Here is a 22,901-nt window from a genome sequence, read left to right as displayed (position 1 = left end):
ACGAAGCTTAACAACAAAAAGTTTTGCGTATCGACTGAAAACACAAAACAAAACAAAACCCCTCTGAATAGCCTGGGAATCTAAGGACACTTCCTTAACTGGGTGAAGTGTGTCCTTCAGAAACCAGCCTCCAGTGCCGGGCAGTGTAACTGTGCTCACTGCCATCAAGTTGTGAACGCTGTCCCCAAGGTCAGAGTTCATGGGCTGCAACAATGGAGAAAAGATGTATACACTGAAAAGAGAAATCTGAATTTTCGTTACTTCTGGATAGTAGGGTGTTCTCCCTAGAAAAGAGAGAAAACCACCTCGAAAAACTATGAGAATCAGCAAGTTCAATCCACTGGCCATACTGATGACTATTAAAAATACTCATAAGCTTCCTATATATCAATAGTCACAAATTGGAAAGTGTAATGAAAGTTTACAAATCCCTTTAAAAACAGCAGCAAAGCTATGAGAGGTTTCTGAATCAATGTACAAGGACTGGAGGCGACTTCTGAGAAAATCACGGGAAGTCTCTGAAGGGCAGTGAAGGGCGGTTGAGGCCATGGAGAGGCCGCCCGGGGACCGCCCAGAACGGAATGACTCGACACTGGAAAGAGGTCAGTTCTCCGCAGTTTAATCACCCAGGGCGATGCCATTCTGAGACAGACCCTGACGGCTCGTTTCTAAAATTCAGACGGCAGAAGAAACGGGGAAAATGCCGACATTTGAAAAAGGCGTTGGAAATGGAACGATGAGCGCCGCGTTGCCTTAGCGTGCACCAACGCACGTGGCAGAGCCGGGGTGGAAGGGGCTGGTGGTGGCACAGGAAGCCCAAACAGACCAGCCACCCGGGGGGGGCGGTCCACGCGGACCCCTGGGTACGAAGGTGTCCTGGCTGGACTAGAGGCCCTGGAATTCACACCCACCTGGGACCTCAGCCCGTGGCCCTGTTTGGAAACACGTCTTTGCAGACGTGGCAGGTAGGATGAGGTCACGTTGATTAGCACAGCCCCTGAACCAGGGACTGATGTCCTTTTAAGACAGCCAGGTTGGCACAGGGGAGAGGGCCACGGTGGGGGACTTCCGGGGATGCCGCGGCCACCAGAGCCTTGGTGGGGGTACTGCCCGCCGAGCCGTTGGCACTGGCCTTCGGCCTCCAGAACCGTGAGAGGACGGGTTTCTGTCGCTGTGGCCCCCCCAGTTTGTGGTCACGTGTTGGGGCGACCCCAGGAGACTCATGGGAGGGTGCAGAGGATCTGACTGTAGCAGTGTTAGACTCATGGCTGCCCTGAGCCTCATCGGGCTAATCGGTAATCCTCCTGGGAGAATGGGAAGCCGGCAGACACAGTATCTTGAGATGCAAAAATAAAAATATCGGATGGATTAAAACGTAAATTTATTTTTTTTAACTTTAAAAAGTTTTTCATTCCCCACCCACACTTGGTGTTTCTGTGCTGTCTGTGTCCATTTGCTGTGTGTTCTTTCCGTGTCTGCTTGTCTTTTCTTTCCCTTTAGGAGGCACTGGGAACCGATCGCGGGACCTCCCGGCGTGGGAGGCAGGTGCTCAGTTGCTTGAGCCATGGTCAGTTCCCCAGTCTGCTGTGTCTCTCATAGTCTCTTCTCTGCATCTCCCTTCATTGCGTCATATTGCTGCGCCAGCTCTCCGTGGCACGGGCCACCAGCTCTCTGCAGCGCAGGCCAGCTCGCCTTGACCAGAAGCCCCAGGAATTGAACCTGGGGCCTCCCACGTGGTACACAGGCGCACAATAGCTTGAGCCACATCCGCTTCCCTAAAGCTTAAATTTAAAATAGAAAGCTATCGAAGAAGAAAATAGAGAAAAGATGAACTTATTTACCGACGATCTACACAGGGGAAATCTTTCTAAGCATTAACTCAAAATCTATCTCCATTAAAGGAAAAGGCTAGACAGATTTCTGTACATCAACACCCACCAAGAGCAAAAGCAGAAAACAAGAGGCACCTCTAGAGTTGACCCCAGTCCCATTGAGCCTCTAGTTCTCAGTTCCCGTTTACAGGCTAAATGACCCCATGAGAGAAACCACCACACAAATTCAGAGTGTGGACATTTCACAAGACCTTTGGCTTGGACTCATCGAAAAGGCAACATGTTTCTAAAAATAGAAGCACAAAGACAAGGACTTTAAAAATATGCCAGTAAGGAAATGCTATGTTGGAAGCTTGGCTGGAGCCTGGTTTGAAAAAGAGAAATTTTGGGCATGGTGGGAAAATTTGAACCTGAGTTTGTGGTGGCCAGGTAGGAGGACATCCCGGTTCTCAGGTGATGCCTGAGGTGGTAGAAGTGCCATTGCTGTTTGCAACTTCTTTCATTGATAAAGCAAACGTGGCAAAATGTTGAGAATTAGGAGGAGGTATGCAGGGTGTTTGTGGACTCTCCTTGCAATTTTTCTGTAGGTTTTACATTTTTCGTAGTAAAAGTGCTGAGAAGAAGGGAAGCGTGGCATACACAGGTGGGCAAAGGCGCGCACCCATGTGTATTCCTTGTAGGACCTCAAGAGGAAAATGGGCCAAGACACACACACAGGCAATTTGCAGAAAAAGAAGGGAAAATGGTAAACAAATACATGAAAAGATGCCCCCATCTCAGCGTGTAAACCGGCCCTGCTGCCCGGGAAGCAGCACGGTAAGGTCATGTCCACCCAGTCACGGCGAGCTGGGCCCCCAGAGCTGGCCTCTGGGGCTGGGGGGGGGGGTGACCAGTGGCCAGCCCCTCCCCGTCCCCAGCCGCCAGGGGCTCAGGGTCAACAGCGGGATGTCCGGAGGCCACTGCGGGGTTAGGAGGGTGGGGGGCAGCCTGGAGAAGGGGGGCTCGGGCAGCACCGAGCCTGCAGACCAAGGCGGGAAGCTGGGGGCGCCCGGGGCCAGGAGTGTGTGCGCAGGGGGGGGGGCCCGGCGGGCTCTGGAGAACCAGAGGACGTTTTCTGACGGTGAAAATGAAGCATATTCCACAGAAATATATAGGAACCTTCAGAAAGAATCACATCACCCAGAAGAAAGCAATATTTATGTTTTTATCTATTTTCTTCTTTGCATGTTTACGTCTATGACATATGGATATCATTTAAAAAAATTACTTTTCATTGGAGAAGTTGTAGTTTACAGAAAGAGCATGCAGAACATCCAGCGTTCCCATATCCCTGCCCCCGTGTGAGCGCTTTGCCTTAGCGTGGCACTTCTGTGACAACTGAGGAGAGGCGATGGTTATCAATGTACCGTGATCTGCAGTTCCTGGTTACATCAGGGTGCACTGTGCTATACGGTCCTACGTTTGTTGGTTTTTAAAATTTTAATTCTAGCAATGTGTATGCCACATAAAATTATCTTTTACCCACATTCAAATGTATAATTCAGTGGTGTTAATTACACTCACGGGGCTGTGCTGCCGTCACCACCAGCCACCACCCAAGCTTTTCCTTCACCCCAACCTTGAACTTGCCACGATGAAGCTTGACCCCCCTTCCCCACCCACCCCCCCAGCCCCTGGGAACCTGGGTAGTTTCTGGCTATGAATTTGCTTGTTCTAATTAGTTCATATCAGCGAGAAGACACAGGACTTGTGAGGGATTCCCTTTGTGTCCTTCTTTTTCACTTAACATTACATCAGGAGCACTCCCACCTGTAACTAAAAAGTCTTCTTACCACAATTTTAGGAACTATATAACTGTCAGGGGAGAATGGGCGTCACTGAGCACATGCCAAGCAGGAGCTCGTCAATTTTTGCCTTATACTAGGCCCGGGAGGCAGGTACAATTACGATGCCCGTCGCGGAGCTGATGAAATGACGCCCTGGAGGGAATAACTGGTGGCCTGAGCTTCCGACGGCTGCTGGGACAGGTTTCCACCCATTTGGTGGCTGAAAGCAACACGGATGCTCAGAAGCCCGGCCTGGGTCTCCGCCGGCCACAAGCAAGGCGTCCGCAGGGCTGATTTCTTCCGGAAGCTCCAGGGGGGGAAGCCGTGTCCTTGCCCTGCCAGCTTCCGGAAGCTTGTGGCCCCTCCCCGCGTCCCGCTGCCCTCTGCTTCTGTCCCCACATCCCTCCAGGGAGGCTGTGAGAGCACCGGCTCTACCCATCGTCCAGGATCACTTAGATCCTTCCCAGCTCTTTCAGTAGCACGTAAGCAACGCTGCGGCGGACATCTCTGTGTACGAGCCGGATTTTGTAACTTGTATTATTTCCTTTGTTTCGCTCAAGGGGGATCACTGGGGACAGCAGTTTCTGAAGCTCTGGATACCCGGTGCCAAATTGCTTTCCAAAAAGGTCGGCCAGGATGCAGCACGGGGGTGGAGTGCCCTGGTCAGCAGAAAATTCTACCCTGCGCTTTTGTCTTAGGTGGGGACGGGGAGGCTGCACGTCCCAAGGGAAGCCGGTGCTCGGGGCCGAGGGCAGAGCCTGGCTGGGAGACACCCTGGGCTGTGCTAGCACGGCTTTTTGTTTTGTTTTCTTAATAATTTGCTTAAACCTAACATTGACCATTTGGAGGGGAACAACCCCCTGGTTTTGAGTATATCCTGAAGATGGTGCGACCGCGGCCACCATCAATTTTAGAACTTTCTCAGCACCCCGAGCGCTGGACTCCGAAGCAGTCACGCCCGCTCCCCCCGACCCTGGCCCCTGGCGGGAAGGAGCGGATTCCCAGAGCTCTTGCCTGCTGAACCAGAACCGGCCGCGAGGAGGACGGCGTCGCTGGTCGCCCAAATCCAGGGCCCGATGGCCACCTGCACGCGGCTCTGCCGAGCTCAGGGGTGATGCGGGTGTCGCTGATTTACCTAGTCCCGATATTTCCTATCAGTGGAACCTTTTGTGTTGGCCTCTGTCCCTGAGCATCCTGTGTCCACGGTCCAGCCACGCTGCCGCGTGGACCAGGGTCCACTCCTTTTAGCAGCCGAATGATACTCCATTGCGTGGACATGGCACGTTTTGTTTATTCATCAACAGTGGACTTTGGGGTTGTTCCCACTTTTTGGCTATTATGAATAATGCTACGAACATTCATCTACCAGCTTGTTCGCCTTTTTTTAAAAAAAAGATTATTTATTTATTCCCCCCCTTGCGGCTTGTTCCTTTCTTTTGCTGTCTCTTCTCTGTGTCCATCTCCTGCACGTTTTTTTCTGATTCTGCTTGTCTCCCTGTGTTGCATCATCTTGCTGCTCCAGCTCTCCGTGGCACATGGGCCGTCAGCTCTCTGCAGCGCGTGGGCGAGCTGCCTTCACAAGGAGGCCCCAGGACGCAAACCCAGGGCCTCCCATATGGTAGGCGGGAGCCCAGCTGAGGGAGCCACAGCCGCTTCCCCGTCTACTAGTTTTTGCGTGAACACGCTTTCAGGTCTCTTGGGGATACACCCAGGATGGAATTGCCGGGTCCCAGCGGCCTTGCTTGCAGCTTCCTGGGCGGCATGGCAGACCCCACGCAGTGGGCTGGCCTCGGCAATGGGGGTTTACGTGCTCGCGGTTTAGACACGGTTTTGAGGCTGGGAGAGGTCCCATGAGGCCAACGCAACGAGGCGACGCGTTCTCCCGAAGCCCGTGGTGCCGTGCGGCCGGCTGCTGGCGCTCCTCGGCAACCCCGTCACCCGGCAGGTCGCGTGCGTGTGTTCCCGCCTCTCCCGGAAGTGAAGGGCGCAGAAACAAACGCTTGTGCTTTAGCCTCGTGCTTCCCTTGGCTTTTTTTTAAAAGATTTATTTATTTATTTATTTCTCTCCCCTTCCCCCCACCCCGCCCCAGTTGTCTGTTCTCTGTGTCCATTTGCTGCATCTTCTTTGTCCGCTTCTGTTGTTGTCAGCAGCACAGGAATCTGCGTCTCTTTTTGTTGCTTCATCTTGTTGCGTCAGCTCTCCGTGTGTGCGGCACCATTCCTGGGCAGGTTGCACTTTCTTTCGCGCTGGGCGGCTCTCCTTACAGGGTGCACTCCTTGTGCGTGGGGCTCCCCTACACGGGGGACACCCCTGCGTGGCGCGGCACTCCTTGTGTGCATCAGCACTGCACATGGGCCAGCTGCACACGGGTCAAGGAGACCTGGGGTTTGAACCCCGGACCTCCCATGTGGTAGGCGGATGCTCTGTTTGTTGAGCCTCATCCGCTTCCCCATGAGGACTTTAGTTTTAGTAAAATGGGCCTTGGAGGTGGGGGCTGCAGAGTCCTCCCCCCCAGCGAGGGGCGGCCACTAATGCTCGTTCCTTCCCTCTGTCGTAGCTTCCCGGGGCTGCGCAACAAGGCCTCACCCCCTGGGGGTTTAAAACCACGGACAGGCACCGCGTGCCTCCTGGGCTGGGAGCCCGAAACCCAGGCGTGGAGGCCCCGCCCCCCCAGCTGGCGCTGGTGGCCACCCCGGCTTGCGGCGGCTGCACCCCCAGCTCTGCCTCCGTCCCCACGGCCTTCTTTGCCCGTGTCTGTCTGTCCCTGGGCGGAACCCCACTCTTCTCAAAAGCACCCCGTTGCATTGGGTCAGCACCCACCCTCACCCAGCGAGGACCCTCCTTATAACCACACCCTCTTTCCAAACGGGCCCGGCGCCTGGGACCTGGCCAGAACTTTTTCGGGGGACATCGCTCAAACCGTAACGCCCTCTTCACCCGCAGCGGGGACGTTGGCCCAGGAGCTGGGCACAAGGGGCGGCCCAGGATGTGCCAAAGGCGCTGACTCCCCAAAAGGGCACAGGGTTGGGGGGAGCCGCTGTGGGCCTCAGCTTTTCCTGCAGAAGCTTCTAGGCCAGGGGTGCTGGGGCAGCACCGAGCGCAGCGGGGCAGGTGGGGGGCCCTGGGGGGTTCCCCGGATGGGGCGGGTCTCAGTGCCAAAAGCAGGAGAGTCCAGAGCAAACCGGGACAGTTGGTCAGCGGGCGTCGGAGACTTCTCTGGGGTTCTAAACCTGGAGCGAGCGCGGACTCGGGAGCGTCGTCAGCTCTGGGGCGCAGGCCTGGGCGCTCGCTCTCCACCCCGTCGCCCTCTCCTCCCCAGCCTGCCCCTCTAGTCCAGCTTCATGCAGCACTTGGGGCTTCCATGGGGGGTGGCCCACTCTCCCCGGCAGCACGCCGTCCCTGGCGCAGCACCCTGTCCTCCTGTGCGGAGGAGGGTCCCCTGCTGGCTCTTGGGGCGTCGCAGGGGCATCTGCTTATCTCTCGGGGGCTCCGTGAGACTCAGATAACTCATACTTGACAGCTGAGTAGCACTCCTGTGCATCTGCCCTCACACTCATGCCCTATTGCACTGTTGAGGGACATCTGGGTCGTTGCCAGGAATTAGAGATCGCAAACAGCGCTGCAGGACACGTCCTCATAGAAGGAGCTGCACACTCCTGGGAGAGTAACAATAGCATGCCTTGCTAGTTGTGAGATTTGTAGGTCAAAGGATGCATCAATCCTGAATTTTGATAGATAAAAGCCAAATTGCTCCTTCCCCACTTTCAGAACCCCCAAACTCCCACCAAGGCATACACCACCAGCCCTGGGCACGAGGGCTGCTCCCCCCTCCTGGCCAGCGGTACCTTTTTTTAAACTTCAAAATGAACGCTACGGAAGAGAAATTGCCTCTCATTTTGCATCACTTTAATTTGGGTGAGCTTAAGCTCCTTTTGGGTTCACTGGATGCTGTATCCTGCTTTGAGAATTGTCCAAATTTTAAATTCAAGTCCTTTACCCACTTTCTGTGACATGGTTCACCTTTTTCTATCATGTTCGCGAGCACTCTTTGTCTACTAAAGAAAGAAAATTAGAGTAAGGCCATGTATTTGAAAGGCCAGAAAGTAAATAATTTTCTACCTACAGCAAAATGGACCATTTCTACTGATGTCATTTTTTTAAAAGGTTTATTTTATTTCTCCTCCCCTGCCCCCCCTCCGCCCTCAGTTCCACCGTTGTCTGCTCTCTGTGTCCATTCGCTGTGTGTTCTTCTGTGTCTGCTGGTATTCTCATTAGGCGGCTCTGGGAACTGATCCCGGGACCTTCCAGAGTGGGAGAGAGGCGATTACTCTCTTGCACCACCTCAGCTCCATGTTCTGCTCCATCTTCTCATTGTCTCTCCTCTGTGTCTCTTGCTGTGTCATCTTGCTGCACCAGCTCCCCGCGTCAGCCGGCACTCCTGTGCAGGGCGGCATTCCCGCATGGGCTGGCACTCTGCATGGGCCAGCGTGCCCTCACCAGGAGCCCCTGGGCATCGAATCCTTGACTCCCATATGGTAGATGGGAGCCCAACTGCTTGAGCCACATCCGTGTCCCCTGGTGTCATTTCTGTTTTAAGAGGTACCGGGGATGGAAGCTGGAACCGAGTCCATGGGAAGCAGGTGCTCAGAACACTGAGCTCCACCTGCTCCTCTCTGCTGATACCATTTCCAAAATTCAACTCGTCAGCCACGCTGTGCCTTTGTATACCTCAGCTACTCAGTAATGGAAATGAAAATTTAAATTTGATTTTGGTAAATGCTTTAGAATAAAAGAACTCAGAATCGGAAGTCACCATCTCTGCTCACTCGGTTCCCGTGACTGACTCCTCTGAGCCTCGACTGTGAGCCTCAGAATCCTTCCTAACCCAAAGCTCCATGAAGCCAGTAACGACATGAGCCAGGCCCGAGCTGAAACCCCTGCGCCTCCAGGAGAGACTATTACCTCCGGAGGGAGGTTAATTGAATGCTTGAACGCAGGAGCGGGGGAGCGGAGGAGCTTGGAGGAGCTCGGGGTCCGCAGGGGTGTGGCAGCTGAGGGCAGAAGGCAGCTAGGCAGGGGGACGGGCCCTCTGCTGGCCCTTGGTGAAGTCCGTGCGCCTTGAAAGGGAGCTCGGGCCTGGGCGTTGAAGGCGGGGAGGTGTGGGGAGGGGTGGGGGGGCTGGGTTGGTGGTGGAGACCTTGGGGAGAGGCGGGCACCTCGGCTGCTGAGACGGTGGGGGGTGGGCTCAGGGTTCATGACAAAGACAGAGGCCGGTTGTCAGGCCGAGGCACCCGCGGGCCCTGTTTGTGGCTCCCGTCCCTGCCCTTGACCCAGAGCGGAGCTGATGGCAGCCCTGTCCTTCGAGGACTAAGAGGAAGACGAACCCTGGTGGCTCCTCTATTCCCTCCTCCCGCAGGTTCCGCTTCTCCTCCCAGGCTCTGAGAGCGCCCTGCGGGCGGCAGGGAGGACCGTCCCGCGGGAGGCAGGGAGGATCGTCCACCAGGCAGGCAGGGAGGACCGTCCCGCGGGAGGCAGGGAGGATCATCTACTGAGCAGCAGGGAGGACCGTCCACCAGGCAGGCAGGGAGGACCATCCCCCAGGCGGCAGGGAGGACCGTCCACCAGGCAGGCAGGGAGGACCATCCCCCAGGCGGCAGGGAGGACCGTCCACCAGGCAGGCAGGGAGGACCATCCTGCGGGCGGCAGGGAGGATTGTCCCCCAGGCGGCAGGGAGGACTGTCCCCCAGGCAGGCAGGGGGGACCGTCCCCCAGGCATTTTGCCTCTTCCTTTTCCTGCTTAGGGAGCTCCCCCCACCCATGGCTTTGTGATGAGAACTTGAACATGCCAATGCTCTTGCTCACAGCCACTTTGCAATGACTTGGCTCCTCCTCCACATCCTTCCAAGGAATTCTTTGGCTCCCTGTATCTCCTTTCCCACCCATTTCCCACCTCCCTGTTTGAGGCTATTGCGTAACCAGAGGGACTTCGGGCAGGCTGGCAGGAGGGTGCTAAGTACCCGGCCCAGCAGCCTCCCTCCCTCCTGCTTCCTGGGGCTTGTGTTTATAGAAACAGCCTGGGTGCCTCCACGTGCTCTTGCAATGCTCTGCCTGCGTCACCACGCACATGGCATCCACTGTTTTGCACTAAACATCACGTGACACTCACTAAGCCGGCAAGGATCAGCTGGGAGCCAGGCTGGGGCCCTTTCCTCGGGGGATTGTGCCCCACCCTGGCAGCCGATGGCTTAACTTGGTTCCCAGGGGCGTGGAGCAGCCTAGGCAGGGCTTTTTAAAAAATAGAATTAACCGCCAACATTCAATTGTTGAGAGATTTCAGCTCCCCCGAAAAATCCGATTTCCAGCTTTTCTTGAGAAACGGGGAGACCTGGCCACAGGGCTGTGTCTCTGAGCGGCAGCTGCCCCCTTCCTGGGACAGGAAGGAGACTCCTCTTCTTTCCGCGAAGCCCCCCTCCCCATTCCGTACCATCAGGCAGATGCCGAGGTCAAAGGTCAGCCATCACTTGTCATCGCACTTACGCCACGGCTTTTCTCATAGCAGAGTTAATATTTCCAGTAACTGTCTATTAAAAAGTGGGAAAATTAAAAGCAGGTGGAAGGGCCTCCAGCTTCCAGGAAGGAGAGTTCCTGCATATTTAGCATGCAGACACGGCTGTGGGCAGGCAGCCCCGCTGTTTGTCTCGTTTCCCCTCCTGCTTCTGCTTCCCACTCCTGACCTGGGCCCGGGGTGTGGGCGGTCCAGGCTGGGGGTGCACGCAGGCCCTCAGTGGGCTGGTCAGTCACGCAGACCACGCAGTCCCAACCACTCGCTGCCGGAGCGCTGAAGGAACCGAGAAGCAGGTGCAGGGGGTTGAATCGCGGTCCCTCAAAAAAAACAGGGTGTGCCCAAGGCCAACGCCCGGAACCGGCTTCCTTATCTGGACAGGGGGTCCATGCGGACGTCAGTAGGCTGAGGGTTTTGAGATGACCTGGGTGGTCCCTAAAGCTGATGACACGCGTCCTCAGGAGACAGAGGGGCCGCCGGGAGCCGGCAGAGCCCCCTGGGGGACTTCTGGCCTGACCTTGGACTTCTGGCCTCTGGAACGGAGGGAATAAACTTCTGTTGTAAGCCATGCAGTGTGTGCCCCGGGAAGCTGGGGGGTGGTCACCGGCCTCCCCTGTGCACAACGGGGGGCGGGGAGGAGCGAGCGGGACCCCAAGACTCGGCCGGCTAACATCCTGAAGGCTTTTCGTTGGGCTCAGCGGGTGATGAAGGGGCCCCCGCCCGGGGCTTAACGATGGTCCAACGTCCCGTACGTTGCGCCCAGGACAGCAGCTCGGGCTCCAGCCGCTAATGAGTCAGGGGCAGCCCAGCGGGGCCAGGTGGGGTCTCTGTGCGGTTAACGGCAGTGCAGGACACAGGACCCAACAGGGAAGGGAAGGAGAAAGCCTGACCGTGACGCTTCTCGTCCACCAGCTTTGCTGATACCTAAACCCAGGGGCCCCCATCTGGGCCCCCGCCCGGCTCCTGGCCGTCGCTCCCGGCTCCGCGGGAAGGGTGGGCACCCTGCCCTCTGTGGCCGGCCACGGGAATTTGTTTGCTGCCCTGACTTGGTTTGTGCTCCCTGTGAGAGGAGTGAGGGTCTCTTGAAAATTGCACCCGTGGAGAGCACAGCTCTGGCGGGGAAGGGGCAGCAGGAGCCCGCCCAAGAGCTAGTGGCGGGAGGGTGCCCTGGGCCGGGGGGTGCCGCAGCCCTATCCAGGCTGGTCTTGGCTGAGGGGGTGGCAGCTCGGAAGCACCCCGTCCCTTGCTGTCGCGAGGCGTTCGTGAGCGCCGGGCAGCTGCCCCCACCTATGCATGGGAAGGTTTCGTTCAAGCCACAGCTCTCCAGAGGGGTCTCCTCGGGGGCGCTCGCCGTTTGTTCTTCATCGTGAGCGTCTCCCAAGAAGCTCAACAGCGATGCTCGGAAGAACCCCGGCCCTGATGGAGTCCAGGTGGGGAGAAATGAAAGCGGCATGTTGCATTAAAAGTGGGAGGGAGGAAGCGGACTTGGCCCAGTGGTTAGGGCGTCCGTCTGCCACATGCGAGGTCCGCGGTTCAAACCCCGGGCCTCCTTGGCCCGTGTGCAGCTGGCCCATGCGCAGTGCTGATGCACGCAAGGAGTGCCATGCCACACAGGGGTGTCCCCGCGCAAGGAGTGTGCCCCATAAGGAGAGCCGCCCAGCATGAAAGTGCAGTCTGCCCAGGAATGGTGCTGCCCACACTGAGAGCTAACACAGCAAGATGACGCAACAAAAAGAAATACAGATTCCCGGTGCCTGCTGATGATAACAGAAACAAAGAAGACGCAGCAAATAGACACAGAGAACAGAACCGGGGTAGGGAAGGGGAGAGAAGTAAATAAATGTTAAAAAAAAAAAGTGGGAGGGATCTGCTCAGGGCGGCTGTGCTTACAAAACAAGAGCAGGCCGCCGACCGTTGAGGCGGGATTCTTGCGCTGCATGGAAATGGGGAGCCTCCAGGCTTCTCCAGGATCTGGGGGGTGCCCGCAGCGGCTGAGGGGAGCAGCTTTAGGGCTTCCCCAGGTTCCCTGCCCATCCCAGTTGGAGCGGGCTGACCTGGCTCCGGAGGGCGGCGGGTGGACCTCCTCTAAGTGGGGGTGCCGTCCGGGCTTCCTCCCCCTGCTCTGTTCCTTTGTGTCCCCACCAGCGGCATCCCCAGAGAGACCCCGGGCAGCTCGGTGGGAAGCTGGCCAAGAGGGCCAGTCCTGTCTTGAGATGTTGTGACCTAGAATCCCACCGCCCGTTATTTTTTTGTGGGGCCTTAAAATATTTTCCCTTAAAGTGTGCTAAAATACACAAACCATTTACCTTTCTAATCATTCACTGGCCTTAAGCACTTTCATAGTGTAGTGCAACGTCACCACTTATTTCCAGAACTTTCCCGTCGCCCCCGACAGAAACCCCATACCTCTCAGCAGTCCCGCTCACTCCCACCCCCCCCCACCCGCACCCCAAGCCTGGCAACCCCTGAGCTGCTTTTCTAGGGTTTGCTCATCCTGGATATTTCATAAACGTGGGCTCCTGCAAGACCTGGCCTTCTGTGCCTGGCTCGCTCCATTCGGCATCTCGTCCTCCGTGTTGTCGCACGGCTCGGAATTCGTTCCTTTTTATGGCCAAATAATTATCCGCTGAGTGGATGCGGCCCAGTTTGTCGACCCATTCCTCTGCTGGTGGACACTGGGTGGTTCCCACTTTTTGGCTTTTACGAACAGGGCTGCCGCGGGTGCTTGCTTGCGCACCAGGGTTTTACGAGCGCGGGTTTCCTGCTGTCTTGGGCACGCATCGGGAGTGGGATGGCCGGGTCACGCGCTAACTCTACGTTTAACTTTCCGGAAGCGCGTCAGGCTGTTTCCACAGCCGGCACGATTTTACATTCCCACCAGCAATGCTTGAAGTTTCCAATTCCTCTACCGCCTCGCTAATGCTGCTTCCTTACCAACTAGTTTATAGTTGTGTTTTATATTCTAGCCATCCTAGAGGGCGTGGAATGGTATCTCGGCGTGGTGTTTTTTGTTTTGTTTTTTGGAGGTACCGGGGATTGAACCCAGGACCTTGTGCATGGGAGGCAGGCTCCCAGCCACTGAGCTACACCTGCTCCCCTCCTCCGTGTTTTGATGTGCTTTTCCCTAACAGCTATTCCTGTTGAGCACCTCTCAAGCGCCTGCTTCCCTCCTTTTTCTTGTCCAGACTTTTCTACCCACGTGCTCTGCCACCTTGAACAAAGGTGCTTCCTTTCTCTGCACCTCGGTTTCCTCATCTGTCCAAAAGACAGACTAGCTCAGCAGCCTCCACGCTGCTCTAGCAGAATTTGGAAAAATTATACCTCTTGGCACATTTTTGGGTTGACATCTACAGTTTTTTTTTTTCATCAAGTATACAGGGTTCCAAGGATGTGATTTCCAGCAGATGGTAAATTTTGACCCTTTAAAATAAAACTGTGCCTCACACTATAGAAGTAAGCCCTGATATTTTGCTCAGCTTCCTACGTTCACCGAGCAAGGCACATTCCTCAGTTAGAAACAAGCACAGCCATCCAGACCAACAAATCATGTTGTACCTTGAGATAAGCCAAAACTCACAGTCTCCAAATATCAAAACCTTGCTATTTCCTGTGGAGTAGGACTCTAAAAGGTAAGGAGAATTTTAGCTGTGACCTGCACTCTTCCCACAGTGAATCGTGACCTTGAGGATTAGGGTAATCACGTGAGAAAGTGGCTGCTGGCCCACCTAGCACAGATGCATGTGAACTTGGTAGCCGTGGCTGTTTGGAGTTTTTCCTCTTTACACACTTGCTGTTTTTTGTATTTGGTGAGACAGACCTTCTGAAGTCTGACTCTTTTGGACGCTTTGCAAGAAAACTTTCAGTCCTTTTCTAAATGTTTCTGCCTCCAGTTTCCCTTTGGCAATTCTCTTAAACTGTATCAAATGAAATGTAAATAAGGAAGTCACGGGAAAGTCACAACCCCAAATACACAGACAAGTATTCTTGGCGCTTTTTCCTCAGCCTCTGAGTTTGTTGTGCTTCTTTCATAGAACTTCATTTTAATAAAAGTTTCTATGTTTGAAAGTAATTCATTGATCACCCAAGCATATGTCTCTGTAACAAAAATGTGTATCTTTTAAAAAATGTAATATTTTGTTTCCTGTGACCCTAAGGCTTTCAATATTTAATTTTTTTTCTGGATTGAGTGATTAATTCAATTAATACAATTCATCTATTAATCAAAGCAACATAAACGTATTTAGAGGTTGGTAGATATTTATCATGTATAAATGGTATATTTTTGCTGGACTGCATCCATTAATGAGATGGGCGGAGCTGTATTTTTTTCGAATAGTTCTTGTGTCATGGCGTGAGTATTAGCTGTTACTACAGACAGGGCTCGGGATCAATTCCATTCCTTTGTTTTCCTGTTTTTTTGGTCTTAACTGAGCGAAAACGTGTTTGCAGAAATTCGCCTGCGGGGGTCACAGTTTGGCTGGAGCCCTGGCCCTCCGCTTTTTGAACCTTTGTAAGACTTAAGGCCCAACCACTCCTGATCTCGGCTGAAAGCGAGCCAGCTCCCGACGGCTAGGCGAGGCGCTCGGCCCGGGGGACACGTCTGCGGCCGGGCCTCGGGTTCGCCTCCGCAGCGCCCCGCGCGGCAGCGCCGGGTCCCCCACCTCCCGCCCGCCCCGCTTCCCCCCGCCCGCCGAGGCCGTGGGGCCCCGCAGCTCGGCCTCTCGCAGGCCCCCCCGCAACGCGGACCCCGCGCCCCTGCCTGGCGGCTCTTGGGGCGGGGTGCGCGCGCACCTGCCGCGGGGGTGCAGGGGCGGTCCCCGAAGCCAGGGGCTCGGGGCTGGCTGGGGTGGGGGGCGGCCGGGCTGACCGCTGCGAGGAGGCCGCGCGCCCCGGGGGTGACCGGCGGGTCCGGCCGTAGGGACGCGGTGCCAAGGGACCGTCACCACCGGCAGGGGGCCGGCAGCGGCCTGCGGCGCGTGCGCAAACCCGGGTGCGGCCCCGCCCCCACGGCTGGGGTGGGTGCGTGTGTCTGCGTGCGCGCTCTGTGTGGATAGATACGGCGTGGGTGTAGACACAGTGTGAGTGCAGACACGGTGTGTCGCGTATATATGATGTGTGTGCGTGGATGTGTGCGTGGATGTGTGCTTGTAGATATGTGCGTGGAAGTGTGCGGGTAGATATGTGCTTGGATGTGTGCGTGTGGATGTGTGCGTGGATGATTTGCGTGTAGATATGTGCGTGGATGTGTGCTTGTAGATGTGCGTGGATGCGTGCGTGTAGATATGGAGTGTGCGTATATAAGGTGTGTGCAGTGTCTAAATGGTGCGTGTGTATACTGTGCGCGTGTATGCAGGTGTGTGTGGCTGACGTGGCGTGACGCTGTGTCTGCCGTGTGAAGTTTGTGCAACGTGAGGCGTGTGTGTGTGTTGTGTGCATAACGTGTGTGGTGTTTCGTGTTCGTCTGGTGTGTGTCTGGGCTGTGGGATGCGCAGCATGCGCGTAAGACGCAGTGTGCAGCACGCGTGGGATTGCGACGCGTGTGCACCGTGCGCGCGGCTCGCCTTCGTGGCCCCGCTCCGGGCCTCGCGGACTGCGGCGGCTGCAGCCGGCCGCGCGGGACCCCGGCGAGCGCGGCGGGTAACCATGGCAACAGATGATCCGGCCGCCCCGCGCGGCCGAGTGCGGGGGCGGGGCGCCGCGCACCCCCGGCTGCGGGCGTGGGGGAGGGGAGGCCGCTCGCCCTAGAGCACTTCGCGGCCGAGCGGGCTGCGGGGACCCCGAGCCCCGCGCGCCCCCCGAGCCCCGCGCGCCCACCCTCCTGCGGGGGCGCCGAGGCGCGAGTCGGGACGCGCCGCCCGCCCGCTGCCTCGCGGCCTGGCCCGGGGTCGCCGGGAGCCTGGGGCGCGGGCCGGGGACCCCCCTGCTGTGCCCCCTCGCAGTTTCGGGGTGAAGCCGCGGGCCAGGCGCTGGGTTCGTCGCCCCCGTCCCGGAGCTGGCGCCGAGGGGTGCAGGGGCGCGGCGGCTGCCCCACCCGCCCCGGGTCCCAGGGACGGGCCGGAGCGCGGCGCGCGGGACGCGAGGCCGTCCTCGGCGGGGGGAGGCGGGCATCGGCCCTCGGGGCTCAGCGGGAAGGGCGGCCCGGCCCCGCCCGCGTGGGGGTGCCCGTGCCCCCCGCTAGCCCGCGGGGACCCCCGCCTCGCTTTTCGTGGGGCTGGCTGGACTAATTGCGCTCCCCACGTTTAGGAGTGGCCTCTCCAAGGCGCTGGTTCTCGGGCGTGGCCGGGGCGTCCTCTGGGGACCGGTCAGAAATGCTCACTCCCAGGCCTCGCCGGACCTCCGGACTGGAGATCCCAGCGCGGTTGCCCGCGGACCTGCCCGGCGCTGCCGCGACGCTCGAGTTTGAGAACCGCGGTGCGGGGCGGCCGCCGTGCGCAGCGCGGGATCTTAGCACAAACCCCGCCCTGCGAGGCCCGCGCCTCCTCCTTGAACTGCGGAATTGCCCTCGGGGCTGCCCCTCAAACTTGAGGAAAGTCTTGAAGACGTGATCACTCCCGCACGGCGGGATCCAAGGAGGAGCACGGCGACCTCGGAGGAGGGAGAGTGCGGCGAGGGGAGGAGGAGGAGGCAGAGCCTGCCGGGGAAGGGCGCCCGGCGCGTAGAGGGGCCTCGGAGCGCCGCCTCCTGGTGACGGCGTGCAGGGCTGGCGCCGCGGGGCGGGGCCGCCGGACAAAGGCGGCTGTCGGTGTCGCGATCGCACGCCTCTCGGTGCGGGGACTCCCCCGCTCAGGACCCGGCGGTTCCGTCCGCTCCTGTCGAGCTCCAGGACTGGCCAAACTCAGCCACCGCCGGGGCCGCTCGAGATTCGCGGGCTGGCGATGAATGCGCCCAAATCGTCTCACTCCGTCTGGCTGCGGGGCGCCGGGCTTTGTTTCGGCTCTGGTGTGGTTTTTCTCCCGGCTTTACTTTCGGGGGAGTGAAGTGAGCTTTGTCCAGAGAATTGCAAGGGCAGCTCCACTGGTAGTGAGGGAGGCAGGGCGCAGGGTGCGGGGCGGGGAGGATCCCGCCACGGGGGCCAGGGGGCTCTTTGGAATAGGGCTCCCATCGCAGCCTTCCAGAAGCTTCCTCAGCTGGCCACGAGGTGGACAGAGAGGGCAGGCAAGGGCGCCCTCTCCAGCAGCTTCTGCCGCTGGCAGCCTCCAATCAGTTTTGTCATGTCCACCTGGCCCCTGCACGATTTAGTCCACGTTTTCCTTTAACTCATTCTTTTTTTTTTTACTTAAAATTAAAAGGAAAAAAGATTTCAAATACATATAAATAGAAAATCAGAGCACTCATCCAAAATTGAGGGTGACCGTTAGAATAAATACAATGAAAATGAAACAGTGTGGTAACATCCCTCTCCATACTGATTGTCTGAGAGGTGGGGCCTCTGAGGGGTGTTTAAAATTTAGTATCAGTTGGGAAGTGGACATGGCTCAACTGATAGAGCATCTGTCTACCACGTGGAGTGTCCAGGGTTCGATCCCCAGGGCCTCCTGACCCATGTGGAGCTGGCCCACACGCAGCGCTCCCATGTGCAAGGAGTGTCGTGCCACGCAGGGGTGTCCCCCACGCAGGGGAGCCCCATGCGCAAGGAGTGCGCCCCGTAAGGAGAGCCGCCCAGCGTGAAAGAAAGTGCAGCCTGCCCAGGAATGGCGCCACACACACGGAGAGCTGACACAGCAAGATGACGCAACAAAAAGAGACACAGATTCCCGGTGCCGCTGATAAGGATAGAAGCGGTCACAGAAGAACACACAGCGAATGGACACAAAGAGCAGACAGCAGCAACGGAAAAATCCTGGGGAGGGGAGGGAAGGGGCGGGACTTTCTCGATCTCTGGTACCAGGTGTCTCTTCGTACAACCCACCCAGCTCTTCGGTTTTCCCTGTGCCAGGCCTTATCCACAACGGTTTGCAGACATTATTGGCCAGGGGCAGGCATTGTTCCTGATGTTACACATGGGGAAACTGAGGCCCAGAGAGGTCAAGAAGCTTGCCTAGGGCCACAGAGCTTGTGAGCTGAGATTTGGATTCCAGTGCTACTCAGATGGGCCCCAAAGCACAGCCCTGGCCTGGCCACAGACACCTGGCCGGCCCTGCCTCCCTCTTGCTCGGAGTTTTTGGTCAACCATTTTTTTTTTTTTTTCTTTTTAGTACTCTTGTGACACCAGGCATCTGGAACAACAGAAGATTTGCTTCAATGTGGGACAGGCCAGATTCTTTTCCTTTTTTTCCTGTTTTTTGGCTGTGTGATCAAGCCAGTCAAGAGTGAGTCTCAAAAACAAACACAATAAGCGAGTGCCAAAGCATCGGTGGGCCAGTCCTCGAGTGGGCAGAAAGCAAGTGCCCGAGGCTGAGCGGCCAGGTCATGGGGCGTTTCGGGAAGGCGGGATTTCTTTTGGGGACCTGTGAGCACTTGCTGTCCCGTGGGTGTGGACATTCCCGCGACAGGGCACCTGGGCCCTTCCGGCAGGTGGGGCAGGCCCCAGGAGCTGAGGGTGGGCAGGCGGGGCCGGGGACGCAGGGATCTGGACTTGAAGGAAAACGGTGGGAGGTGGGGCCCTCAAGCTCCAGTCGGGCCCCCGCAGCCCCTCGGTGGGTCACGGCACCCCCGGCCGAGGTCGGAGCCCAGTGCGGGCCGCCGGTCTGGCCGCCGTGGCTGGCGGGCTGGCTGGAGGCTGGAGAGCGGGACGGAGCTGGCGCTGCAGGCAGAAGGGAGGGGAGCGGGGCTTCCTCGATCGGGGAACAGGTGCATCCCAACAAAGCCACCCTGGAGAAACAACGTGTCCTGAGTCCTCACAGCGGGTTCCTTGTCAAGAGCAGGTTGGCGAGGGCAGGACTTCCCAGAGTCAAGCTTCTCCTTCCACCCGGGACCGGCCTGAGCTGAGCCTGCCCTGCCCCAAACCGCAGCCTCCTCCCGTCGGGCTGGGGAGGGGGCACTCGCCTTATGACCCCATTTTTCAGATGAGGGAATGAGGCTGGGGGTGGGCTGAGGGCTCGCCCACGGCTGCGAGTTTTGTGGGGGGAATGGGGACTGGAACACGAGTTTACCCCGCTCCAAAGCTGGTGGTCTTACAAAGATCTCGGTTTGGAGCACACAGTACCTCAAACGGCTCCGAGTTCAAAGTGCAGAGGAGGCTGCCCCCCTCCCACCCCCGCTCAGGCCGCCACGCACAGCCGGTGCCTTGAGAGCCCCTCAGGGGTCGTTTGATGTCCAGACACCCAAGACACACACACGCGTGCACGCCCCACACATGCACACGCATGCAGTGCACACGTGCACACGCACACTCACCCACGCACTCGTCTAGGATCTCCTCCAAACGTGCCCAGTGATAGTCCAGCCCCGGCGGGGTTCACTTTTTTCGCCTCTGAACAACGTACCTTGGAAACGACGCTCCCGTATCTGTTCACCAAGAGCTCCGCATTCTTTTTCTTCTTTTTTTAAAACGCAAAGTTCCCCCCTTTGAAATCCCATTCTGCCATCTGCCCAACCAAGGTGCGCCCCCCCAGGGGGCTAAACAGCTTTATGGAGTCAGCGGCTGGAATCCAGCGCCGCAGGGGCTGGGGCGGGGTGGGGAGCCGTGTTGGTTTGGGGGCGACGTTGGATGGGGGGGTGGGGGGCACAGCCTTGTGAAGTCATGCGCAGCACTGAGTTATACATCTGAATGGGGTTAAGGGGGGATTTTAGGTCGTATCGATGTTGCTAGAATAAACATTAAAAAATAAAAACAATCCTAGGACTGTGCAGCACAGTGAGCCCTTGTATACGGGGACGGTAGTTATTAGTTCCTTTACAATAATACTCTCTCTGTTACTCTTCTCTTTGGGGTAACAAAGGTACCGCACTGATGCCAAATGTTATTGGGGAGGTGGGCAGAGTAATATGGGAACTCTGTATTTTCTGCATGATTTTCTTGTAAACCAACAACTTCTCTAATTAAAAAACACCACACGCTGGCATCGCAGAACCCAGGGGCCCGCAGTGTGCGCCCTCGCGGGTTCAGGGTTTATTACCAGGGGCCGGCCGGTGAGACTGGGGTGCCGACAGCAGCCTCGGAAAGAAGGAATGCGCCCGCGGTGGCCACTGCGGCCTGGCCGGCGGCCACTGGGTCATTAGGGGGCCGGTCTGCCATCCGCATCTGGCCTTTCTGCGTGACCGTGACCCGCGTGTGGGAGGGGGCCCGCTGGCACGGCCGGCACCCTGGGGCCGGGGGTGGGGGCTGGGGGCATTCACACTCGAGGTCCGGGGCACCAGGGCCCAAGGCGGGCCGCAGCCAGGAGCCGGCAGCCCGAGGGTGGTGGCTTCCTCGGGGACCGCGGCGGGAGGGACCCGCGCGCCCCCGCGTGGCCGCCGAGGGCAGGGCTGCCGAGCGAGCCGCTTTGTGCCTGGGGAGGGGCGTCCGCCGCGCGGGAGGGGGCGCCGAGGGGCCAGTGCGGCTGGGGTCGGGGACGGGCCAGGGGGCCTGCGCGGGAGGAGGCTTGAACCTGAGCTGGAGGGTTTATTGCTGGCCCCATGATGGCCAGGGCTGGGGTGGGGGCTGGGGTGGGGGCTGGGGGGGCGGGTGGAAGGCCGTGGTGGGCGGTCAACGGGAGACAAGGCCCATCCGCTCAGTGGGCCGGGCAGCTTCTGGCAGCTTTGTGGCGCAGGTGGGAGCCGTGGGCCTGGAGGAGCAAACACCAATGCGTGAGGCTGGGGAAAGGGTCAGGGCAAGGCAAGGCGGGTCCGGCGGAGCCAGGGTGAGGCCCAGGTGAGGTGCCCGGGCAGCCGTGGGTGGGCACCAGGCAGCAGTAGAGGGAGATCCTCAAGCCAGGCGGGGCTAGGACGGCCCCTGCTGGAGTTCTGACCCGCCGCTGGACATGCGGGGCATGGGGCGGGTGCAGGTGGAGGGGTGGCAGTGGGGAGAGGGCTGGAGGGGAGCCCAGGGGGTACTGCTGAGGCTCCCCAGGAGGGGGGCCAGCCTGGCAGCCTGGGCTGCCCCCAGTCCTCGGGGCGAGGAGGGCACCGGTGGTCACAGCCAAGGCCCGGGCGGTGAGCCACGTCCATGCTGCCCCGGCGGTGCCTCAGGCAGGGAGCCGGCCGCAGCCAGCAGCCCGTTCCGGGTGGGGGTCACCAGCTGTGCTGGAAATCCAGGGCCGGGCTGGCGGCCACCACGGCCACGGCTGGAGCTGTGTCTGGGCATCTGCACCAGCTGACGTCTCGGTGGGCACCTGACTGTGGTTCGTGCACGGGGATGGGCAGCGGCTGCATGTCAGGAGTCCAGAGAATGGGCTCGCTGGCACCCCATGGCTGCTGTCCCTCTGGGGAGAAGCACCCCGAGAATGTGCTCTCCCACCCCATGCCTCGGTTTCCTTGCCTGTGTAATCTGAACAGTGACGTGGGTGGAGTCCTTTTCTGGGTTTTCCGAGAACAAAGGGTGTGGATGTGTTCTGTGGACCCTGCGGGTTTCTAGAAACCTTGTTCCGGCCCCCCTTACTCCAGAAGCTGCGCCCCGAGGACCCGATCCCCCACAGAGAGCCAGTGTTGTGGGCGCACGTCCGGGAACCAGGAACCAGGCCAAACAGTGTGGAGACGGCCCTGCCGCTTTCTGGGGGCCCCGGACCTGCTGGCCAGCTTCTCTGAACGGGAGGAGGCTGGACGAGGCCACCTGCCCGCCCCTGCCAGCGCGGTCCTCTGGCAGCCAAGGCCTGCCTCTTCTTTGGAAAACTTCCCTCTCTTGATCTCATGCCAGGACGAGCTCCTGGCTCCCCGCCCTTCTCAGGGGTGTGGCGACCCCGGGCCGTCTTCTCTACGCACACCTCCTGGCTGGAGGGTCATCTCCTCAGGCCCCAGGGGTGGCCCGCCATCCGGATGCTCAGAAATCCACTTTTAAATCTCCAGCCCAATTTTGGGACGTGGAGTTGTTCCGAATGATATTGCAGGGACAGCGGCAGGGTATCATATATTCTGCCATAACCCACTGAATGGACTGGGGAGAGTGTGAACTATGACCTAAACCATAATCCATGCGGTGCAGCAGTGCTCCAGAATGTATTCATCCATGGCAGCGGATGTGCCACACTGAGGAAAGAGGTCGTTGATGTGGGAGGAGTGGGGCATATGGGAACCTCTTATATTTTTTAATGTATCGTTTTGCATGATCCACGTATCTTATTAAAAAGAGATAATAAATCTCCAGCCCAAACCTCGAACTGGGGGACAGACTCACACACGAGTGGTGGGCTAGTGACGCCACGTGGACCCTTAGCAGGTCTCAAAGAAGCAGGATGGGCCGGCACCTGCCCCTCCCCGACCATCTCCTTAGGTGGCTCCACTTTCCACCCAGGTGCTCAGCCTCGACTCCCCTTTCCCCTCTCTTCTTGGCCCCCAGGGAGCCTCGGTTGCCGTGACCTCCCCAGCCAGCGCCTGCCCGCTTGTCGCCGTGCCCACGTCGGCAGCGTGGCCGTGTGGACCCGCAGGCCCCTAACTGGGCCCTGCCTCTCCGGCACCTGCCCAGTGGGTAGCGCGTTCTTTTGAATCAGACTGCACCCCAGCCCCGCGCACGTGCCTGGTGGTTTCCGGGGTGCCTGGGCTGGCGCGGGGGTGGGGTCGCCTGATGCCCCCCGGCTCCCGGCCCCCAGCCACGCCGGCTTACTGGC

Source organism: Dasypus novemcinctus, chromosome 21 (genome assembly GCF_030445035.2).
Source record: "Dasypus novemcinctus isolate mDasNov1 chromosome 21, mDasNov1.1.hap2, whole genome shotgun sequence".
NCBI classification, from domain to species: domain Eukaryota; kingdom Metazoa; phylum Chordata; class Mammalia; order Cingulata; family Dasypodidae; genus Dasypus; species Dasypus novemcinctus.
This window is presented reverse-complemented; position numbering follows the sequence as displayed.